The 25,215-nt window shown below is 38.7% G+C and overlaps 1 long non-coding RNA gene across 1 annotated transcript in view; it reads left to right on the top strand.

Annotated features, from left to right (window-relative positions):
* LOC106832303 (uncharacterized) overlaps positions 1–10,022 on the top strand; it is a 387,667-nt gene extending 377,645 nt beyond the window's left edge. The window contains exon 6 of the long non-coding RNA XR_011504028.1: positions 9,735–10,022. This is a non-coding gene — a long non-coding RNA (uncharacterized lncRNA). The remainder of the gene's footprint in view (positions 1–9,734) is intronic.
* Positions 10,023–25,215: the final 15,193 nt, after the last annotated feature.

The raw sequence follows: 25,215 nt of genomic DNA, 5'->3' as shown, positions 1-25,215 counted from the left end.
CAAGTCTCTCAGAATGGCTATTGTTGAAAAGACAAGAAATAACAAAGTATTGGAAAGGATTTGAAGAAAAGGGAACCATCGTACACTGCTGGTGGGGATGTAAATAGGTGCAGCCACTATGGAAAACAGTATGGAGGTTCCTCAAAAAACTAATAATAGAACTACCATATGATCCAGCTATTCCACTTCGAGTATTTATTCAAAGAATGTGAAAACACTAATTTGAAAAGATCTATGCACCCCTATGTTCTTTGCAGCATTATTCACAATAGTCAACACTTGGAAACAATCTAAGTGCCCACTGACAGATGAATGGATTAAAAGGATGTGTTATATATATATATATATATATATATCTCCAATGGAATACTAATCAGGCATAAAAAAAGACAAAATCATGCTATTTGTGACAACATGGATGAATCCTGAGGGTATTATGCTAAGCAAAATAAGTGAGATGGAGAAAAACAAACAACATATGATTTTACCCATGTGTGGAAGATAAACAAACGCATAGATACAGAGAACAGTTTGGTGGTTACCAGAGGGAAGGGCAGGTAGGGAGAGGGAAAAAGGGGTAAAGGGTCACATGTATGGTAATGGATGGTGACTAGACTTTTGATGAACATGATGTAGTCTATACAGAAAGTGAAATATAATGGTGTACACCTGAAATTTATACAACGTTATAAATCAATGTTACTTCAATACAAAAATAAATAAACTACGAGTGGAATGTGCTGAACTTCACCACTAGGCCACCTGAAGCATTTTTTAAAAATGCAAATAGCTAATCAGCTGTCCCAGATCATCCTCCTCTTTCCCACTGATTTGTGGTATCTCCTTGATTAAGTTTATATATATTTCACACGAGTCTGCTAGGCTATCTAGTCTATTTATTCAAAAGAAAATATTTCTAGTCTATGGACAGTGATGACCCCTAGAAAAATCAACTGGATTTGGGGTAGGATGATGTTAAGTTGGAGGTCCTAGGTCATCAAGTCATTCGATTTCTATGACCTTACCACCCAGGACTCTGAAGACAAGTTGATATTTATATTGGGATATTTCTATCTTCTCCTGGGGCAGCTTGGGTAACCTTGAGAATTTTGGTAATTTCTGAAGACTTGGTATAGTTTTATATTACAGAATTTCAACTTATGAAATTTTTATTTTACAAAACACAAAACCCTCCAGAGTTTTAAAATGTGCTAGATTTGAGCACCTGACAGAGAGAATCAGCACATACTGTGATTTTCTCTTTTTGCTTCCATAGTAAATATGTTAATTGATTAGTGTTTCCCTGACCACTGAACTTGGATACGACATCAGAATCCTTCTTAACACAGTGCTCCAAGCAACTATTAACAGTTGGTATTGCTTGGTAAAAGGTAATCTATTTTCGAGCAAGCCCTGATGGCCTAGTGGTTGACGTTCGGATCTCTCACTGCTTTGGCAGCCTGGGTTCATTTCCTGGTCATGGAAACACACCACCTGTCTGTCAGTTGCCATGCTGTGGTGGCAGCTCACATAGAACTAGAAGGACTTACAACTAGGATATATACAACCATGCACTGGGACTTTGGGGAGGGGGAAAAAAAAGAGAAGTTTGGCAACAGGTGTTAGCTCAGGGCAAATCTTTCCCTGCTCCAAAAAAGTAACCTATTTTCAGTTAATTCTAGCAAGCAATGTAAGTTCCTAGGTTAAAGGTAAAATGGAGGAGCTACGTTATGGAAGTGGCTGTGTAGATTAAGGGCAGTGTTCTTAGAAGTTTTTTGACTGCAGTCCATAATAATTAAAACATTTTACATTTCAATTTAGCCATATAAAGAGGAGAACAATTTGACAAAAAGGATGATACCAAAAGATACCTTATGCTAATTCTGCAGTATTGGAATGAAAATAGGTTAGTCTTTTAAAAATCTTTATTATTCAGAAATAAAACACTCTACTGCTTAATATTCTCAGAGATTGGTATAATCAGATGGAATGATTTTTGTCCAAAACTCCTTGTGATTTACCTGAAGGGACAAATCCAAATTTTGATTTCCCTGGACTTAAGTAGCCCCTCAAATCTTAGAATAAACCTCAGTAGAAATTTGCCAATGCATAGAAAAATGTTTGTACCATCATCAGTTTTCAAGGCAGGCAATATTCATTAAGTTTTTGCTAGATTTACAGGTTTGGGGATTATCATCTCCCCTCATGTCTAATCATTATTTTGCTAAGAAAATAACAATTCTGGGCTGAACTCTAACATTTGCAAGCTGTATAACCTTACTCAACTTACGTAAATTTTTGATTTGAAACCCTACCATAGGTTTGTATTACTTAAACATCTACATGCTTTTTTTTTCAACTGCGCCAAACTTGAATATCTTTTCTTTTAAGATGTTTTGAGGGGCCTGGGCCAGTGGTGTAGTGGTTAAATCTGTGTGCTCCACTTCAGTGGCCCAGGGTTTGCTGGTTCAGATCCTGGGTGTGGACCTAGCAGCATTTGTCAAGACGTGCTGAGGTGGCGTCCCACATAGAAGAACTAGAAGGACCTACAACTAGGATATACAAGTATGTACTGGGGCCTTGGGGAGAAAAAAAAAGGAAAAAAGAAGAAGATTGGCAACAGATGTTATCTCAGGGCTAATCTTCCTCACCAAAAAAAACAGGCATACCTTAAAGAAAAAGTTTTGATCATTTTAGCTACAGTTTCCATTTTGTTCTTCTCTCAGTATTATATCCTGTGTTAAACCAAATAAGATGAAGTGATGCTAAGACATGTTAAACCAAGTAAGTTGTTGCTAGTTGTATGCTTAGAGGGTGGACGTAGATGAAGAGTAGAGGCAAAAATATGGTGGCCTTGTACCTCCCAAAGCAGATTGCACAGCGTTGTATTTTATCCTCTGGTTATTTAGCATTTGGCTTTGGAGTGTAATGTAGGCAGAGGGAATATTTCTAGGATTTAATAGCTGTGGTTTCCATTCTTGATATTAGGATCCAGAAGTTTCTAAGATTGCAAGTACTCCAGAAGTGTAATAGTATCCTCTGTCAGAGTTCAATGTGGGAACGTCTTTTTGTCAGGATTTCAGTTCTGGCAGCTTTTTCTTTTCTGGTAGTTCAAAAGTGAGAAAACCATGGACTTAACCAGTGCACCTTATTAAAAAGACCTACTGAGAGATTTGTGATGCTTGGTTGTAAGATAAGATGACATCCATAGAAAACTGGTGAATCTGGCCAGGAAAACAAGCAGACAGTTGGAGGTGGTTCAGAAGTATCTGCTTCTATAGTCCAGAAGGTAATATATGCAGACTTGGAGAGTTCCCATGAAATGGCTACTGACCTTAGAGTTGAAGACCATGAAAATTTAGCCGGCTGTCAAGTTTTGATCATTGTATGGAGTCATTGCTTCACTGGTTGAGGATTAGAAAATTGAAAAGGTAGAGAACTTGGGATGCTATAATTCAGCATACTAATGAGAATCTTAAAAGTACATGCTCATGGAAATAAAATTTCAGTCAAAGATACGATGCCAAATGAAAATTATGTCTCTTCCCATTATCCATAGCCCTATTCCCAAGAGGCTACCATCCATGTTATTTTTTGTTTTTAGTTCTTCCAATGGTTATCACTATAACTCTAAATATCTATTCTATAGAAATTTAAATATCTATTTCTTGGCTCATAAGTTCAAGCCTGTCTTTTAACTCCTTGCTGTAAAAAATGACTATTTCATCTCACATCTACCACACTTCTTCCTTTTTCTTTGTACTCCCAATTTTTTTGCTTTTGGCCCTTCTATTGGTTATACTTTTAACGATATGTTTAGCTTTTATTTCTGGTTCCATCAACTTCAGACAGATTAGGTGATTAACTACCCATGTTATAAGATGTGGTGAAGTTGATCACCCCTATACTTTCTCCCATCTCTCCTCCCCACCTCTAACACCTACTCTTGATCAGTTCTACCATTATTTTTACATTGCCAAGGTTTAAAGCATTTACATTCCAAATGGTAACTTTATTTAAGTCCTCCATGCTTTATCTATACATTGTTTCTGAAAACCAAAAAGAAATAAATATCGCTGACAATATTGTAATATTGCTCAATATTATTCATTGCAGATCCAGAGTGTGACTGTAGAGGAGACGTAATTTTTGTTCTTAAATCATGTCTGCTTGAAGTAGAATATTTCATGTTCCAAGTTCAAGATCATCTAGACTCTATAAATTACTATAATCATGCTTCATATTTTTGCCGTGAATTTTTGTACAGCATTTTATTTTTCCTGGAATTTCTAGTTTCCTTTAATTTTTCTTGTTGACATCAGAAACATAAACCTCCTCTTTATGTACCATCCAAAAGTCAGCCCACAGATTCTTCAGTGAGCTGCATTAGTGTCTGCTTCCTTCCGGGTTCCCAGTTCCAGGGGTCGTTTTGTGGAGTAACAGCTCTTACTTTTCTTGTAGTTTCTCTTGTGCCTTCTCTTATATTCTGAGTAGTGCCTTTTTCTCTTTTCTGTTTTATCTATTAGTGTAATTTCATATGCCATTCATCTTCAGGATATTTCCCAAATCTTTGGCCTACTCATGTCCTATCCTTTCTTTCTCAAACTCATTTAAATGAGGAGTAAAGAAAAGGAAGTAAAAATATTTTCTGGGCAAAAATATTGAATTGGAGCCCCCCTGAAATTCTTGATTTATTGGTAGACGTTGATAGCAAAAGAGAAAATATACATCTAAAATTTAAAGACATCCCCAGAACTTAATTAGAGAGGAAGCATTTACTCTAATGTACACGAGAGTTCTGCTTTGAATTTGGAATATTCTTTCTGCATATTTGATTTCATAACCTACTTGGAATTAAGCCACCACCTGAAATTAATGGAGCTGCAAAAATTGCTAGTATTGCATTGGCCCCATGCAGGTATCCTTATCCTAAGTACTGGGAATGGGTCCTTATTTCATCATCAAAAGAGATTCAGTAGCTACAATTCAAGAGTTGTCTGGGGACAGAGTACAATTCCTGATAGGGACTTTAATTGCAACATATGAATTTATTGGATTCTGGAAATCACCAGATGGGGCCAAGGAGTAGAGGGTCTTTACTGAAAAAGGAGCATGTGTTGCTGCTGGCAGTTTCTAGAAGGAGTTTCAAACTTATGGAAGATGTTTTTTCCTCCACCTTCAAGTATAAAAACTGTCTCCTAAAAGGAGAGGCAGTTGACTGAAATGATGCCTAGGGAGGTCTGGAGACAAAGTTTGTGTGTGGCAGCCAAGCCAGAAAATAGAAGTGATGGAAGGTGGCTCCAAGACCCACTGGATTAGGAATATTCTTTATGCGTTCTTGGAAGAGCTCTTTTATTTGCCCATTCTGAAAATGCATTGTGCTGCTGTGGAAAAGCCGAAAGAACTATTGATGACTCATGTTCCCTGGACTGTGATGGTTCTAGAGGATAATGATAGTAGAGGCTAAAGGAGATTTTGGAGTAAAAACCATCAATGATGTTGAAGTGCCTGCTCCTAAATATGCCTCTCTCTGGGCTGGCTAGGTACAGAGGACCAAGTCCCTGTACAGATAGAGATCCTTGTCACACCCTTGAAGATTTCTGAGGAGTATTTGGTGGCTGAGTGGGTGAGTGGGAGCAATGAGAGGCTGAATGTGGATAGTATCAAGAGACTCTGTAATAAGTAAAAGCCAGATGAATGTGAAGTGTGAATTTATAAAAATTCCAAATCAAGGTACCTGATTTCTGATTAGATGTGAAACATTGCTGTTAAAATCTTCCATTTGTGGAGAAATAACTCCCACCTCTAGCCAATTATAAGTTTATTTGAATCAGTGCACCACTAGTTAAATGGCGCCAGGAATCTCACTCTTTTTTTAAGTAAACATTTTATTTACATTTAACACAAATAGAAGAAAAGTGCTCAATAAATTTTCAAAGTAAGTACACCCTGTACCTAGTACTCAAATTGAGAAATAGATGCAATTGTAAATGAAATTGTTTTCTTAATATCTCTTTCTGATAGTTCATTATTAATGTATAGAAACGCAACAGATTTTTGTATATTGATGTGTATCCTGCAACTTTACTGGATTTGTATTATTTCTAACAGTTTTTTGGCGGAATCTTTGGGATTTTGTATATATAATATCATGTCATCCAAAAATAGTGACAGTTTTACTTCTTCCTTTCTGATTTGGAAGTCTTTTATTTCTTTTTCTTGCCTAATTGCTCTGTCTAGGACTGTGAATACTATGTTGAATAAAAGTGGTGAGGGTCAAAAATAAACTCAAAATTTACTAAACACTTAAAGGTAAGACCTGAAACCATAAGCCTTCTAGAAGAAAATATAGGCATTACACTCTTTGACACCAGTCTTAAAAGGATCTTCTCAGACAAGGGAAACAATAGAAAGAACAAACAAATGGGACTTCATCAGACCAAAGAGCTTCTACAAGACATGGGAAAATGGGAATGAAACAAAACACAACCGACCAACTGGGAAAAAATATTTGCAAATCATATATCTGATAAAGGGTTAATCTCCATCATTTATAAAGAACTCACACAACTCAACAACAAAAAGTCAAACAACCAGATCAAAAAATAGGCAGGGGATACGAACAGACATTTCTCCAAAGAAGAAATACAGATGGCCAATAGGCACATGAAAAGATGCTCACCATCACTGATCATCCAGGAAATGCAAATCAAAAGTACATTAAGATATCACCTTACACCCATTAGAATGGCTAAAATAACCAAGACAAAAAATAACAAATGTTGGAGAGATTGTGGAGAAAAAGGAACCCTTGTACAGTGCTGGTGGGAATGCAAACTGGTGCAGCCACTATGGAAAAGAGTATTGAGATTTCTCAAAAAATTGAAGATAGAAATACCATGTGACCCAGCCATCCCACTACTGGATATCTACCCAAAAAACTTGAAATCAGCAATTCAAAGAGACTCATGCACCTCTATGTTCATTGCAGCATTATTCACAATTGCCAAGACATGGAGGCAAATTAAGTGTCCATCACTTGATGACTGGATAAAGAAGATATGGTATATATATACACACACACAGTGGAATACTACTCAGTCATAAAAAAGGATAAAATCGTCCCATTCACAACAACATGGATGGACCTTGAGGGTACTATGTTAAGCAAAATAAGCCTGATAGAGAAATACAAACTCTGTATGACTTTATTCATATGTGGAAGATAAACAAACACGTGGACAAAAAGAACAGATTAGTGGTTACCAGGGGAAAGAGATGTGGGGGTGGGTACAAAGGGTGAAGTGGTGCACCTCTAATATGACTGACAAATGATAATGTACAACTGAAGTTTCACAAGGTTGTAAACTATCATAACCTCAATAAAAAAAAGTAGTGAGGGTATTGTCATAAAAACAGGCACGTAGTCAATGGAACAGAATAGAGACCCCAGAAATAAACTCATGCATATATGGTCAATTGATCTTTGACAAAGAAGCCAAGAATATACAATGGAAAAGCATAGTCCTTTCAATAAATGGTGCTAGAAAAACTGGATATCCACATGCAAAAGAATGAAACTCTATCCTTATCTTACACCACACACAAAAATCAATTCAAAAGGGATTAAGGATTTGAGCATAAGACCTGAACCCATAACACTCCTAGAAGGAAAGATAGGGGGTAAGCTCTTTGACACTGGTCTTGGCAATGATTTTTTGGATTTGATACCAAAAGCAAAGTCAACAAAATAAACAAGTGGGACTACAGAAAACTAAAAAGCTTCTGCACAGCAAAGGAAACCATCAACAGAATGAAAAGGCGACCTCTGGAATTGGGGAAAATAATTTTCACACCACATATCTGATAGGAGTTTGTATCTAAAATATACAAATAACTCATACAATTCAATAGAAAAAAACCCCAAATAACCCAATTAAAAAATGGGCAAAGGATCTGACTAAACATTTTTCCAAAGAAGACATACAAATGGCCAACTGGCACATGAAAAAGTGCTCAACATCACTAATCATCAGGGAAATGCAAATCAAAACCACCATGAGATGTCACCTCCTGCCTATTAGAGTGCTTATTAGCAAAAAGACAAGAGATAGGGGCCGGCCCCATGGCCGAGTGGTTAAGTTCGCGAGCTCTGCTGTGGTGGCCCAGGGTTTCGCCAGTTAAAATCCTGGGCGCGGACATGGCACTGCTCATCAGGCCACGTTGAGGCGGCATCCCACGTGCCACAACTAGAAGGACCCACAACTAAAAATACACAACTATGTACCAGGGGGCTTTAGGGAGAAAAAAGGAAAAATAAAATCTTTAAAAAAGAATGATTTCTAAAAGAGGCAAGAGATAACAAATGCTGGCAGGGATGTGGAGGAAAGGGAACACTTTTATGCTGTTGATGGGAACGTAAACTGGTACAGCCACTATGGAAAACAGTATGGAAGTTCCTCAAGAAGTTAAAAATAGAACTACCATATGATCCAGCAATCCCACCTCTCAGTATATATCCAAAGTAAATGGAATCACTCTCTCAAAGAGGTATCTGTACTGACATATTCATTGCAGAATTAGTCACAATAGCCAAAGTACGGAAACAATCTAAGTGTCCATTGGTGCATGAATGGATAAAGAAAATGTGTTATATATATGTATATATAGGTCGATGTATATTATAATATAGAATATACATTATATATAAAATGAAATATTACTCAGCCTTAAACAGAGGAGGACATCTTGCCGTTTGCAAAACATAGATGAACGTAGAAAGCATTCTGCTAAGAGAAATAAGCCAGAAAAAGACAAATACTGCATGGTGTCACTTATATGTGGAATCTTAAAAAATAAAGAGTCAAATTCATAGAAAGAGTAGAACGGTGGTTGCCAGGGGCTGGGATCTGGGGGAAGTAGGAATAGATTGGTAAAAGGGTACAAACTTTCAGTTATAAGATGAATAAGGTCTGAGGATCTAATGAATAACACAGTGACTATAGTTGATAGTCTGTATAGCTGATAATACTGTACTGTATAATTGAAATTTGCTAAAAGAGTAGAACTTGTGTTTTCACCAAAAAAGAAAAAAAGGTACACATCTGAGGTGACGCGTTTGTTAAACGACTTGGTGTTGAGAATCCTTTCACAATGTACATGTGTATGAAATCATCATGTTGTTCACTTTAAATGTATTACAATTTTACTTGTCAATTATACCTCAATAAAACTGAAAAAAAAAGAAAGAAAGAACACTTTGGTCTGGAATTAAAATATTGATTTCTTAAACCTTCATTGACTCCTGGTGTATAATTCCCACTTTGGTTAAAATTTGGGCTGACAATAAGGTTAGTAATGGTGTTAGTTATACTGCCACTGTAAGAGGAAGACACAGGAAAGTTCTTAAAGAAAAGAGTGTGTTAGTTGGTGATTAGCAGGCTTATGTTTGCTTTCGGGTGGAAGGTTTCAACAATTTGAAAATTTAAACAGATCTTATTTTCATCTAATTGTCCACGAAACATTTAATGACTGCCTACCATTTTTCAGAGCAAGGCATTGTGGGCCAATATAAAGATGAATCACACACATACCACTCCTCTTTAAGTAGAATGGTAAGAGATCTCTAGCTCTGTCAATAATTTAAAAATATAAAGCAGAAAGCAACAAGTATCATAAGAGAGATGCATGCAGGTGAGATTCTTGCATATAATCTGAATCTTTTTCTTTTTTAGGGGAAGATAGTACTGATGAACTTGAATGGAGTGAAAAAAAAATCGGATTTGAATCAGAAGGCTTGGACTGTGTCCTGGTTCTTACACTTACTATATATGTGGCCTTGGACAGGCCACTTAACCTTTTCCACTTGGGTTTACCGTCTCCAAAGTGGGGACAATAGTACTTTTCCTGCTTATAGCACATAGTTATTGGGAGGCTCATAAGAGACAATAGCTACACTTTTTCATAAACAGCTTATGCAAAAAAGGCATTATTTCTTTCAGAGAATAAATATTTTGTTCTTTAAAACAAGAGATTAATTTCTCCTCTTCTAATTCCAATGAAGTGTTTCCATGGGCTGGTTCTAGGAATAGTGACTTGGATTCAATTTAATTATTAATAGGTAACACACATAAGGTAGCAAAGAGCCTCTTTATGGTGCCTCCATCAAATGTCACTCTCTTACTGGCTTGAGAGCCAGTGATTTTGACTGTGAGGCTGCTGCTTTTGAAAGCCATTCTGTGAGGCAGTTTGCCCAGAGCTTAGCTTTCCCACAGACCCTGGCATTTGTATGTTTTCCTTGATCCTATCTCATTTTTTCCACATGCCCACTGTTGGCTGAGTGTAGCTGATGCTGCAGATTGTAAGTGGGCTACCGTGGGAGAAAGAAACATCTGAAGCAGTGGGTCTCAGGCCTGATTGCACATTAGAATCACCAGAGGAGTTTTAGAGACATGCTGATGGCCAGGCCCATCCCAGAGATTGTGATTTATTAATCTGGGGGGGCAAGGCAGGTATTTTTAGTTAACAAAATCTCCCCAGGTGATTCTAATGCACAGACACTCTTGAGAACCTTTGGTCTCCTAATTTGGGAGTGCACCAGGAACACCTGGAGAGCATCAGGAACACCTGCAGGCTCTGGGACCTCACTCCCAGAGACGTTGAATCAAGAGACGTGGCTGGGCCCTTACCTTTACTTTTAAGTACATCAGACTAATTCTGAAGCAGGTGATCTGGACCACACTTTGAGAAACACTGTCTGTTTTTTTGTGTGAGAAAGACTGGCCCTGAGCTAACATCTCTTGCCAATCTTCCTCGTCACTGAGCTAATATCTATACCAATCTTCCTCCACTTTATGTGGGATGCTGCCACAGCGTGGTTTTTTTTTTTAAAAACTCTATTTTTTTAAAAAAATATTTTATTTTTTCCTTTTTCTCCCCAAAGCCTCCTGGTACATAGTTGTATATTCTTCGTTGTGGGTCCTTCTAGTTGTGGTATGTGGGACGCTGCCTCAGCATGGTTTGATGAGCAGTACCATGTCTGCACCCAGGATTCGAACCAACGAAACACTGGGCCACCTGCAGCGGAGCATGAGAACTTAACCACTCGGCCATGGAGCCAGCCCCCACAGCGTCGTTTGATGATCGATGCTAGATCCACGCCTGGGATCCAAACCCATGAACCCCAGGTGGCTGAAGCGGAGCACACGAACTTAACCACTACCACTGGGCCAGCCCCAAGAAACACTATTTTTAATAGTGTCTTAAAAACAGCTAGTATCAATATGGTAGTAGTCATTTGGTGACCACTTCATTACATGGATTAGAGGCCACCAGAGACACACTTTTCAATACTTGGAAATTTATTTTGTTATTTATTCATTCAAAAGAGTTTTCCTACCACCTCTCGGTTTAAGGCACTGTGTTGGGGCTGCAGGAGATACAAAGGATGAATCAAACATAGGTGCTATTCACTAAGAACCTACAGGCAGATATGGCTGAACATTAAACAATTCATAGCTTACACAAAGATTCACTTCTAAAACTGGTTTATAAGGTGCAAGTCATAACTAGTCGAATCACTAAGGAGGGCAACACTTTGGAGACCAACATGTCTTCAACACATCTAGCACCGTTTTTTTCCAACTTTGGGACAGAATGCTGCTTCTGCAGTGGAGTCTCACATGTGGCTGGCTAGCATTTAGGGATAATGCCTGAAAAAGCTATGTCTTTAAATACCGGAATTATATTCAGTGCACGGGACATGGCAGATTCAAAGCTCTCAACTCAGACTCACTCAGCATGCACTCTTTGGGTGGGATGGAGTAAGGGGTAGTGTGGGGGTTGCTTGCACTATTTAATAGGATTCCCTTCTTGCTCACACTGTCACTCTCTTCGTCTTTTGTTTATCTAAATTTTCTTAAGGTCGATGGGTGCTTGATAATATGGGACCCTATTATACAATGTGAAAGGTGGTTAAGGTGTAAAGACAGACACGGGCAGCCCTGGGTCAAATGAGAGACATTTTAGCCAACTTCAAAATAACTGTGTAAAAATTGCCAAAGAGAGAAAATTTACCAGATGGTAATAATGTCTATTTATGAAAAAATTAGATAAAATCCAAGAATAAGGTTGATTTGGGAGATTAACTGGAGAAGTCAAAAAATGTTGAAAGATTCACCAAAGGTAAAGAAAGAGTAAGACAATAATGTATGAATGAAAGATTAATGTGTTTCTCTCCAAAAGCTCTGAAATGGAAACTAAAAATAGAATAATTGTGTTTCACCATAGCCTTACTTAGACCCTTGTGAGCGCACTGCAATGAATCAGACACACAGAGACTATTCAGTTATGGCCAAGCAGAGAATTCACAAGGATTATCACTTTCAAGTCCCAGCACAACTGGGACGTGGCAGCCACTGGCAGGGCCTCTAAACATGAAAAGTCCCTTTGTTATTTTTGCATCCTAGATACTTTATGGAGCCCTTCAACATAGACACAAACTACATCTATCCATACAGATCAGTCCTCCCAGGATCATTTGACAAAGCCAGATCGGTCTTTCTCTGATACTTGCTCCATGAACGGTAAAACTCAGTTTCCACAGCCGTTTGTCCCTGCATGGTTCCACCTGAAGCTGAAACTGTTCAAGAAAAAAGAGTCCTGACTTCAAGAAAAGGGAAGAGGCTTATTTTCCTACTTACTTTGTTGGCTTACTTTGGGGCTTCAATCATTTTATGTTAACTTTTGGTGACTCATACACTGGCCGCCCCTACCATTTCAGCACCTGCTATGAGAGGACAAACGGAGGCCCACAAACCATATGTCTACACACATAAAGGTTCTAAAGCAAGCTAACAAACTGTGAAACAAAATATGATCTTTCTTTCTACTTTGACAGATATACTTTCATAATGACAAAACAAAAATAATGTGGGTAAAACCATGATTTTTATGTGATAGAAAGTTGGCAAATGTTAAAGATGACTAAATTTAATTATTATTGTGCATACTTTGTGTTCTGTTATGGGCTAGCGACATTTGCATGAGTAATAAAATACATGCATGTTTCATCAGTTATGTATTTATTCTGTAAGATATATTTTTCTCTTTATTTTAGCAAAATCACTACTTATATTGTTATACTTAATATTTTCTATAATTCAAGTGCTGTTTAGAGAAATGAGCTAAAGGATTAAAAACAAAATATATTTGTACTCAAAAGTATACAATTTGATTATATTTTGTCAAATACAAATTAGAGTAAATGTGAAAATAAAAAGATAAAATTATTTATGATATAGATTTTAAAAGTTACATTTATCTTAAAATATTCAAGACTTATTAAAAGTAAGAGGTAAAATATAAGTTGTAATTTATGAATATAACAATTTTTAAATAAAGCTGGTACTTAAAATTTACTTTAAATTTTGACTATTTTTATAAATATAAAATTATTCACAATTCCAATATTGAAAGTTCATCTGGTTGACAATATAAAGAATTTTTATTATTTTTCACATATATTATGTCTATATCTGCAGAGAGATAAATAAACTTAAGAGTAATATGAATTGCTTAATAATGTGAAATATTCTTCAATTTCTTTCTGCGACTATAGTGAATATAGTGCTAACTGTGAGTATCTCCCGAATCACAGATTGGTACCTGAAGAGAAGCAATAATTCTTGGTTATGTGAGAATCTATCAAATTCATTCTCTCTGAGAGGCGCGGTTTGATAAGGGAAGTAATTTGTCCTTTCTCTTGCCTAAGCCCCTTTTCTGCTCAAATTCTCCTCTGCTCTGAAGCAGCGTCCATTTTGACCTTTGCAGTGGTGGCACAATCCACAAAGTTTCCCAGCATTCAGACACAGCTGCCTTCTGTTTTGAGGACAAAGGACAAGAGGTAAGGAGAAGCCTAAATGGTGTTAGTCATGAGACAGAAAGTTTAGGGTTCTGGATGGTACTATGCCAGTACAGAGTGTCAAATCCTGAGGTGTGATAGATGCTCATGTGTCTCTAATACGTGTAGTGTGTGTGTGTGAGTGTTTGAGTGTGTGTGCATGTGTGTGTGTGGTATACTAGGCCCTCTAAGGTGCTCTTGGTGGGAGGTATCACAGACAGTGAGCACCTGAGAGCAGGGATTCTGTTCGTTCATCTCTGCAGCTGCAGTGCTCAGCTCCTTGCCTGGCATTTAGCACATGCTAAATTTGGTGAGTTAATGGATGAAGCACTGCCTGGTGAAAGCTTTTGTCTAAAGTCATGGGCTATTCACATTCTAGATCCATCTTAGGGACACAGATTGAGACAAGGGCAGGCCTGAAGGTTCTATTCTGGAGCTCAGTTACTGCAGAAAATCTGACCTGGGGGCAGCCCCTCTTGATACGAGGTCATAAATCTGAAACTGCCCTTCAGGGCCCTCTTATATCTCATTAGCTGCATATTATGTAGCTTTCCATCATTTCTTCTCTTTCTTATTCCTTGTACTAAGACAGCTTTTTGGCCCATGTTCATGCCTTGGACATGCCTCCTTGGAGAGGAAAAAGAAATAGAGTAGCTGGTGGCAGGTGTCTCTCTCTTTCTGAATCCAGCTCAACTGCCAGTGTCTTCCCCAAACCCCTTCATGAGCTTCTCAAGAAATGGAACCTCAACAAGCTGAATCTGGATTGTGGACTGGTAAACCAAGCCCTGGGCAGGGAGCAGGGACACTTCAATTCCATCCTTTCTCTGCCATTCATTAGCTGTATCGTCTTGACTTAACTTCTTGGAGCTTCAAATTCCTCATCTGCGAAATTGAGAGACTTGTACTAGATCTCCAAGGTCATGCCCATTCAAAAATTATGTGGTTTTATTTTAATAGAATAATGGAGCAAAATATTTCCTAGGTTTTGCATATAATGATGAACTACGGCAAGGATCTTTCAGGACTGTTAGGCAGCAGACAGCAGGTTGAATAGACACTTCCAAAGTTTATGTGTCTTGTGGGCTCCAGCAAAATAATATTTGTTCCTTGACTCATTAAGAACAAAGAAAATCTACCTGAAAACCATTTATTCACCACCATCCGTGTGAAGTGCTGAGGCTTCAGAGATGAAGAGACCAGAGTGCCGTTCTCAAGAAGCATGCAAACAAGTAATTTTAGTAGAATGTGATAATTGGTATTACTGAGGGTTTTTCAAAGTACAGGGGGAGGCACAAAGAACAGAGGGGTTCCTGCTGAAGAAAAGGGGGTAGGGTGTCAGGGAAGGCCCTGGTGTCAGGTGAGGAGATCCTTGAGGGGAGGACTAGGATTATTTTCATCTCTAAGGTCCCCAGTAGTGCAAGAGATATTTGGGCAGTAACTTTTGATGAGTCTACTCTTTTCAGCAAGCCGTCAAACCTCAGTGATTGGGGTTACTGTAGAGCATGAGCAAGTGATCATCAGACTTTGCTGTGGGCATTTGATTCATATGCTTTTCTATGGCAGCGGATGGTTCAGGTTTCAAATGGTGCATATTTTCCTGCAATGGACCCAGGGGAGGACATATTGTTGAGCAGAGCCTTAGAGATGGATTTACGGGCACATTGCTCAAGCTCTTAGATTACTTATCTCATTAGCAGTGGCGGGAATGGCTAGCGGTAGAGGAAGGAAGAGGCCAGAGATGCTTGGTATGCAAACGATTTCACAGTCATAGACTCAGGTCTCTGAGAGCAAAAAATTCCCATCTCTGCTTATGAATCACTTGAGTCAGGGAACTTAGTACTGAATCTGCTTATAGTAAGTTCTCAAGAAATATTTTCTGCATCAATAGTTAACTAAATTCCTATTGTATAACAAGAATGGTTGTAGGCATTAATAAATATTTGTGGAATAAATTAATTTCATTTAACTAATAAAGTGCCAAAGAACAAGCAAATAACCTGTGTGAGCATTTGGTTGCTATGAGATAGAAATGAAATATTGATTAACCTCTTACCACACATTATATGAATGCATTTCTCCTTGAATATGTAGCTTGCCAATGCCATCCAAGGGAACAATAACTTTGCAAAACATTTGCTTGTTAAGTAAAAGAGGAAATGAAGAGATTTGTTTGACTTTGTATCTCTACTGCGTACTCTTCTAGTGGTCTTTCTCTGTGGTTTTTCTCTTATATCAGACACATATTTGGGGTCGTCTATGCAATACTGCAGCAGTGGAGACCAAAAGTTAACATTCTAAATGATTAAAGGTAACAGAACTTCCTCTCAATATTTATGCGGTGTGTGGGAGGGGGTATGAACTGGGTAGACATTAGAACCAAATCAGGACAATAAGGGGGCAAAAACAAAGGTGAAAGTCTTTTTTACACTTGAAGATTGGGAAAGAAATGATAAGAGAAGAAATAAAGAGCTCTGATGCATTGTTCATTTCTTACTCTTCAAGGATGAGATATTTCTAGTAAATGACATTTGTAAATTGCAGTTTTTGTTATCAATACTCTACTGTTTTGGTCACAGGAGAACAGAGTTCATCAGCCCCAATCTTTAGCCACCCTATGTACGACTGGCATTTGAAAATCACATCCAGTAAAGGTAGAAAAGCTCCATTTGTTGTGTCAGAGAAAATTGTTTCCTCAGACATCACACAGAGCAAAATGTCTCAAATGTGTGTCCAAGGTCTCCAGGTCAATCAAACTCTACCTTTTGGACCAGTCCTTCTTCTTTCAACGCACCTATAGAAAAGCTGGATAAGACTCAGTGGCACAACATTTCCTGTCTGAAAATGCCCAAAGCAGTCCTCAGAAAGATACTCAAAAAAGATGGGAGTTACCTAAAAAATGAGAAGTGGAGGCAAGGAAATCTGTTTAGCCCCTAGCAATCTCAACCAGCTCATGCTTATCTGGAGAAGGCAAAAAGTTGCGTTGGAAAAGACCTTTAAGCAGCTTGACTCATCTCCAGCTCAATTTACTGATGATGCTAATTCAGAACATGAAGGGCTACATCGAGACCCCAAATTCCTCGCTCAAGGCTCATGCCTGTCTTTGAACTTTGTCTTCCTCACCCTCCTGAGTTAGAATTTCACCCATCCTCTCTGAGTTCCATTTTCATCACCTTTTCCAGCTGGCCCTCCCTCACCCACTGTAAAAACTTTACAAAGTTTTTAAAGTACAAACTTTACAAAGTTTTACAAAGTGAAAACTCTCATTGTTTCCAGCTGTTTGAGGGCATAAGACAGTTTGCTGGCTGAGAGATGAGGCCACAAGTTAGAAACAAGGTAGACAAAGGTAGAGGGAAGGAAAGGACAAGTAAAACAGCCTTTACTGATCAGATTTTTAAATACTCAGGTAATGTTTGGAAGAATAAATGAGCTTCTAAAATTGTGCAATTTAAATTAGTTGTGTCATGGTGGTAGAGGGGCTAAAATCAAGGTCAAGTGTCATTTGTTCACCTGGGATCCAACCAGAAATTAAATAATGGATATTTAGTTCCTTAAAATAATTTATTTATAATAAGTCTAACCTAATCTAAGCTGTATTTTTAATCTCCAAAAGCCACGGTGTGAGTGAGGCTTGGTATTGTAGTCTTAGGGCCTATTCTTTTGTATATAAAAACCCCAAGGGGAAGTAAAAACCCGTTCCCAGTCCCCTCTGCCCTGAATATAAACCTTTCTAGTATTTCTCACTTGTGGCTTCCAGGGTCCTCCAAAGAGAAGACAGTATCTGGTTTGGGATGGGGAAGAGGACTGTTGACTGGTGGTGTCAACCATAGCTTGAGGAGAAACTGGAGGATGCTTGGAAGATGCTCTTCAGCAGCGCTTCTCAAATTTTAGTGAGCATCGGAGCACCTGGAAGGCTCCTTAAAGCACACGTTGCTGGGCTCCATCCCCAGAGTTTCTGATTCAGTGGGTCTGAGATGAGACCCAGGACTTTGCATTTCTAGCAAGTTCCCAGCAGAGACTGATATTGCTGGTCTGGGAAACCACTGAGAACCACTGCTCTGAAGTCTAGGGGGATTTGAAAAGGAGAGAGAGAGGAGAAGCAGAGCTGTTTATAACAACAGAATGACTAAAGTTGATACATTTGTATGCCAGTACTTCAGTACCAATAAATTTTCCCCATTTTTCTATTTTTTAGTGCTTTGTCTTAAGATGCAGATGGTTCCCTTTGCGTATCAGACACGTCGTGCCTCCTTGATGTTCCTCTTCTAGAGGAGTAGAGTCTATTTGCTTTCAGGCTGCCTGTGCTCTTAGTCCACAAGATACCATCAAGAGGGTCACTAATAACTGGGACATTGCCCAACGAGGGGTCTGGAAGATGAACAGACCATCTTTTTGGTGTCCCCATGCCCTTAATAAAGCATGTGCTTTGTTTAAACAATTTTGTATAATTGTGGACCTCTCCTTTGGAGCTCAGAATGAGTTGGTGAGATCATTTGTAAAAGGTGCCTGGTAACATAGGAGGAAAAAAAGAGCGTTTAGTGTGAGAAAACTTAGGAGAGATGATGAATGTGTGCTCTGTTTGAGAGAGCATGTGGAAGTGTTGTGTCTAGAGGGGTTTGGTTTAGGGTGATAATGTCTGTAACATCAGAGAGATACTAGGTCTTTCTAGAAATAGAAAAAGGCTATTTGAAGAAAAAATTTCAAATCTGATACTGAATGTCTTCTGCTCTGTGAGTGTGTGTGTGAGTGTGTGTGTGTGAGTGTGTGGAGACTGAGCAATTCTTACTGTCATATCATAGCTGGAATGTCAGTACTAATGTTGAGCTCACCAACTCAGGGATGTGATCTTCTGTGACTTCTTTAGGATACCCAGAGATCCAAGCCAACTGGATAAAGGCCTCTTCCCAAGGGGTGTAATTTTTTGGCTACCCTCAGGCACCTGAAATGCTTGAATTTCTCAGGTTATATTTAGAGGCTTGAAACTCACTTGTACCAAACCATGAGAAATTTCCCATCCCCTCCCAGGTGGTTAGACCCCCTGGGCGTCAGGTTGCAGTTCCTGTGGCTGAAGTGGCACTATCATCTCTCTTCCTTAGTTGACCATGGCGCTGACCTGAGCAACTGGAACATTAAAAAGAAAGAGTTATCATTCCTGGAGGATTTGTGACTAGAAGCGTCACTGTGGTCTAGACTGGGAGGGAACTTTGCTGAGCAACCCGCGTTCCATCCATCAGTCACTTGAGTGAGTAAGTGCATCTTTGGAGTATAAATGCACATTGGGATATTTGGGGCTATTGGTCAGTCCATTTGATACTGTTAGCTTTAATCAGATCAACACTTAGCTTAGGTAATTAAGACATTGGAATTTTAAATTGTATCGGGAGAAGGAAGGAAAAAGAAGAGAGAAACAGATAGTCCTTTGAAACTAGTCACATTTTCAAGTCTTCCATTGCAAAACCTAAACAAAAATAAAACAATTGAAATGCTTGCTCCCTCTGATAGATTTCATTCCTTTAGTTCTTCGGAAGTGATACTGAATTTGGTTCAAGTTTAGACACTGGCCTTCAAATACTATCAGTATTCAAATATATCTTAACTTATTTTCCAGTGTCTCTTTATAAAATACAAAAATTATATTTTATCCCAAATTTCAATGTGTTCAAATCTGCAAAAACTAAGGCACAAAAAATGGCCCTTAAAATTCCAGTTACTTTGGTTTTCCCAGAAAGTGAAATCGTGTTGCTTATTCAAAACTGCAGAAATGGACGCAATGCCTTTAAAACAGAGAAGGGTATTTAAAAAAATACTAGATAACAGATAAAAATAAAATCTTAGTAATAAATTCCCAGGGAAAATACGGAAAGTGAAGTGTTTAGTTTTTATTTATTGCAATCTAAAACTTTTATATATGTATGTGTGTGTGTATTATATATATATACATATTTAGAGAGAGAGAGAGACAGAGAGAGAAAGACTCATTTTTCTACCTCCTTGCATTTCTACCAGACTCATAAATACACTTTTCTCTCCCCAAGAGGGGCCAGTATTAGGAGAGAAATGTCTCTCCTCCTCTCCTCCTCGCTCTACATCTGACTGGTGGGTTTAGGAGGAGGATAAGAGCACCGAGACCATACTCTGTCTTATTTTCAGAACCATCTGCCCAAGGAGTGCATATGGTCTCCTTTTCTGCAATGTGCAGGGACCTGCCCTGGATTGGTACTGGGGGTAGACCTTGGGGGGAGGCTGTGGTTATACAATTTTGTCCCTAATTGGGCCAATAAATTAGTTACAAAATTGGACCAAGATCTGGGGTAGGCTGGCTGGAATAGTGGTTCACGCACTCCCCTTTGGAGACCTGGTGTTCGCGGGTTTGGATCCTGGGTGCAGACCTACATACCACTCCTCAAGCCATGCTGTGGAGGTGTCCCACATACAGAATATAGGAAGACTGCCACAGATGTTAGCTCAGCAACAATCTACTTCAAGCAAAAAGAGGATGATTCGCAATAGATGCTAGCTCAGGGCCAGTCTTCCTCACCCAAAAAAAAAAAAAGTCCAAGACCTAACCCCATTTTTTACCAAGCTTTATCAGTTTATGAGATGATAATACTGTATTTTGACTATTTGGCTTTTGTGTCTAATTTCTCCTAATGGGTTCCAAATTCAAAACAGATTTGGTTGGCAAGCAGTCATCACCTTAAAACTCCTCCAAGAGACAGTGCTGCTGTGATTCCCCAAAGAAAGTTATTTTTAGAAGTTCCCTTTATGATAGGGCTTTGATTTTTTTCCTGCTCTTTAGCTAGGTCTGTGAGTAAAGGGCAGAAGGGGTATGAGAACCTCATTATTTATTCTTATTCTGCCCCTTCCTCAGACATGCCCCATTACAGCTACTTATCTACAAACTGCCGGCCCACCTCTCTCCCCTTCCCTGACTGCACCACCAGGAACTATGTCTTCTTTTTCACTGTCTTTGCTCTTTTTAAAAATTCTCTTTCCCTCTTAACCTTAACAAATTTTCTGGCTCATAAGACCTTACTTTAAGCTAAGTGTGTCATTATTCTGACCCCTCAGGTAGGATTTATCAAATACTGCTTTGCAAGGTCACCTACGTTGGATTGTCTTTTGTGCTGTTGTTAATGTTGTTATCTAACATGCTATTGTTATATAACAAGGCCTGAAAACCTTGAGGGCAGGCTCTTAGATCTATACTCGCTTGTGTGTCTCAAAATGCTTTGCAAATATTAGGTGTTTCATAAATATTAGTTGGTTGATTTACCTACTGGACAGTCTTTGCATTGCCATTTTAGGGTAGATATTAAAATGTGTTACTAGAATGATACAATCTCTGATAGGTGATTAATTCATTTCAGCCAAAAGGTTTAAAACTTGCGAACTCATTAGTTTTATTCTCAATAAGTTGCTAATGGAGGTTGACAGAAAGGAGTATTTGCTTCTATTTTGACTTAATATGAATAATAGTAACATTCCTGAGACTCTGCAACACAACAGCCATCAAGCTAAATATGTTTTAGATGTTACCCCATTTAATCATTACAACGACCATGATGCTGCTGCTGTCATTATCTTTGTTTCACCGAGGAAGTTGAAGCTCCAATATATGGCAAGGTTGTAGGTGTCAGAGCCAGGATTCAAAGTTGAGCCTTCTTGACTCCAAAGCCCAAACTTTTAGCCACAATGCCATGCTGCTATAAAGCTTTCCCATGCCTGTTCTCAGGGGTTATTCAGGCATTCAGCGGGCGTTGTGTGCTCTTCAGCTGTGGTGCCAACCAGAGGACATGTGTAGGATGCTGGTCTACTGGTTGAGAATATTGCTCTGGAATCAGCTGGACCAGGACTTGAATCTCATCCTCATTACATAAAAGCTGTGTGATCAGGAGTGAGTTCCTTAACTTTTCTGATCCTTAATTCTATCATCTAAAATATCAAGATAATAATTCCGTTAAATGTGATAATGCTAAGAAAACACTTAGCACAGTGCTTGTAAGTGCTCAAGAAATGTGAGCTATTATTATTACACTACAATCCTGCTTCAAACTACCAAAGATTACATTAATGAAGGTAAGTGAGGAAACCAGGCATTGGAGTCCTGTCTAAAAGGGATATTAGAAGGACTGACAGAACTGCAGTCTCTCAGGGACTTAGAAATACATAGCATGTCAATATTTTCTAAAAACTTTATTCTCTTCTTTAGATAAAAGAGAAATTGCTGGTACCTTCCAGTTAGTCCTGTGAGGCTGTAAGCAGATCAATAAAGTTGTATACATATGGACATGAAAGGATGTGGGGACTGGAGTATTCAGGAGAAGTTCATATGTGACGCGCAAATTCTGCCCGCACACGATTTCCCTCCCTCTCCATAGGGCTTTAGCTGAGCCAGTGCGCTGTGTGTGGAGAACTCTGAGCTATGTGGATGGAATGCTGTTCATGGAGAAGATACAGGGCAAGTCAGGAGAAAGAGGTTTCACGCCTTGAGATAGGGAAATTTGGAGGGTGGTTTTTTTGACGCTTTACTGCATTTCTTCAGGTTTTCTGCTTTGTTTGCTAAATGAATTGAAGACCGTGATGGCTTTATATTTGAAAGTGTGCAGTACTAGAAAGAGCATTGTCTTTGGGGGGAGCAGATCTGTCTTGGAACCCTTATTCTACCACTCACTGACCTGGTGACCTTGGGGAAAGCCCTGACTGGGCTGAGCCTCTCTTGAGTGCAAAGTGGGGACCGTGGTGCTGCCACTTCTCCTTAACTCTCAGGGTTGGGAGTGACAAGGAAGGGACAGGTGTGAAGCACCGAACTATGCAAACATTTTACTGCCAGAGCTGCCATACAGCTGCTTTGCATCTTTGTCTCTCCCAACCCTCTTTTCTTTGCATAATAACGAACTTATGGAATGTGCTTTCTTGCTCTCTGAACTATTTCCTCCCAACCTTCCCTCCTCTTGAATCTGTGAAAAAGAATAGGAAAGTTTAAGGATTGAGAAAACTAACCCGTACGTTTGTGCTGTTGGCCTTTACCTTCCAAGGTTGAGCATCTTGGTGCAGCCACAAACCAGCTACCGCTCTCTAACCACAGTCCTCCTGGGGCCTCCCACTGTGGCTGTTGGAAATATAGCCCAAATGGGACCACTCAGTCCTCTTCCATGCTCCCCAATTCCAGTCCAAGTGTCATCGCAGAGTAATTTACTAAAGTCCTATCATCAGGCAGGTGATAATGTCTTGTAGATGAAGCAGCAAGGCCTGGAAAGGAAGTTACTAACTTGAGGCTAAGCGACGAAGTAGGAACGATCTTTTCATTACAGCTGTGTTTGCCGTGTTTCCTCTAATCCACTGAACAGGAAGAACAGAAGAGAGCCAGGGCCTGAAGAGCGGGAGAGCTGGAAGAGTAAACATAGAATGAAAAAGGCAAGTGGCTACTTATTTCCTTTTCTAGCAGTAAAAACATTCATACACACACACATACATATTATAATATGTGCATGACTAGTCTACAAACAGCTACACAGGTCCTTGGATGCTCACGACAAAAATTCTTAAAGAACTACGTAGAATCTGGAAAGTCTGAGAAAAATTTCTTATCAGATTCTGCTGGTCCAGCCCTAACTTGTTTTTTTAGTTTTTTGAAATTTAAACAATGCAGAAAAGAGCAAAGATGAAATTATAATAATCTATGTCCATTACTTAAAATGAACCATTGTTAATATCCTGGCATATATGCTTCGGTCTTTTTTAAAACAAGAGTTTATCATTATGTTTACAAAATTATAAATGCTATTTTGAAATAAAAAGTAATAAATGTAATGTTCCTTGAACTTATAGAAGTAAGACTAGAGGAGCTATTAAACTTCAAATACGTATTTCCTTATCTCAGGAAATATCATTTCATAAAAGGGCTTTCTAAATTTAAGAAAACGTGAAAAATACTGATGTTGGAATCAAATTTTTAAAGCTGTATATTTTAATTTTCAACATTTTACCATTGCTCCCTGCTGTGAAAGACCAGGCCCTAGTGCAGTCACTGCCTCCAAACATAGGTTCCCTACCTGCCACCCAAGGGGGCCAAATAAAAACTGGAACTCCACTCTTATGGCAAGGAAAGCGTTTTTATTTCAGGTGACATCAGCCAGGGGAGGGTTTTTAAAGGTTGGTGAGGAATGTGGCTGCTTATAGGAGTGGGGGAAGTCAATGGCCTTGCTGGTCGGAGCTTCCCACCAGCCTGCATTAAGCCTTGGGAAGCTTTTTACAGGGAGGAGGATGATAAGGGAATGTGCAGGTGGGTAACCTTGGCCATTTGTCTCCACGACGCATAGTGGATTCTGGAGCCAGGGAGACAGGGAGTAAGCACGGAATGAGAGCTTTGGTTTTAACCCCACATATGCTGGGTTCAATGCAGGGGAACTGATATCAGGGCCGGCATCAGCACGGCCACACATCTTCATGTCTTCTCTCTCCCCTTCAAAGCCGATTTTTATATGTTTTATATTATTTTTACATTGTTTGGGTTTATAATATTGCATTTTATTCTTTAACTTCAATTTATATGTTTAATGGTCAATATTTAAGTGAATTGAATGCTCACTGTTAGTCTTCTTTTAAAATCATAACTTCACTGTTTCTAAGTTTTTTATTTTGATTAAAAATGGATCAGCAGGTTTTCATTGTCTAGTTTTTTTCAGACATGCTCATGGCTGTGATGCGCCCTTGGTCGCTTCACAGTTTATAATGCTTTTAGACTTGATTGCCATCTTGGGTATAACATTATTGGGTCATGCTGTTTTCACCTCAGAACAATCATTCTATTGTCTTACAGCTTTGACTGATCTGAGGTGGCCTGGTTTTAACTCCTTGTAGGTTATTTGCTTTTTCTGTCCAGATGCCTGAAATTGTTTCATCCCTGAAATTCAGGAGCTTAGCTAGAATGTGTCTCAGTGTAGAGAATCTTGTATTAAATTTTCTCAGAACACACATTCTTTCCAACTATAGATAACTTAAAAATTTTCCTTCAATTCAGATAACTTTTCCTGTATTATATTTTTGAATACATTATTCCATGCAGTAGGCTATTTCAGGAACTTTAGTTACTGTGTCTTTTATATCAATTACCTTTTTTCTCAATACTTTATCCTTTTAAATATGCATGCACTCTAATTATCTCAAGCTTTTATTCCATGCCAATAATTTGATTGTCAGTGGTACTTATTCTGTTCCTTGCTCTTCTAACTTATTTGATATTTCTTTAGTGACGCTGCTTTGTTTTTTCAGTTTGTTTCCATAAGTTTTCAGTTTCCCTTTTCATAAAACTCCTG

Source organism: Equus asinus, chromosome 6, assembly GCF_041296235.1.
Source record: "Equus asinus isolate D_3611 breed Donkey chromosome 6, EquAss-T2T_v2, whole genome shotgun sequence".
Lineage (NCBI taxonomy): Eukaryota > Metazoa > Chordata > Mammalia > Perissodactyla > Equidae > Equus > Equus asinus.
The sequence above is the reverse complement of the archived record's forward strand: the minus strand, read 5'-3'. Positions and strand labels throughout refer to the sequence as shown.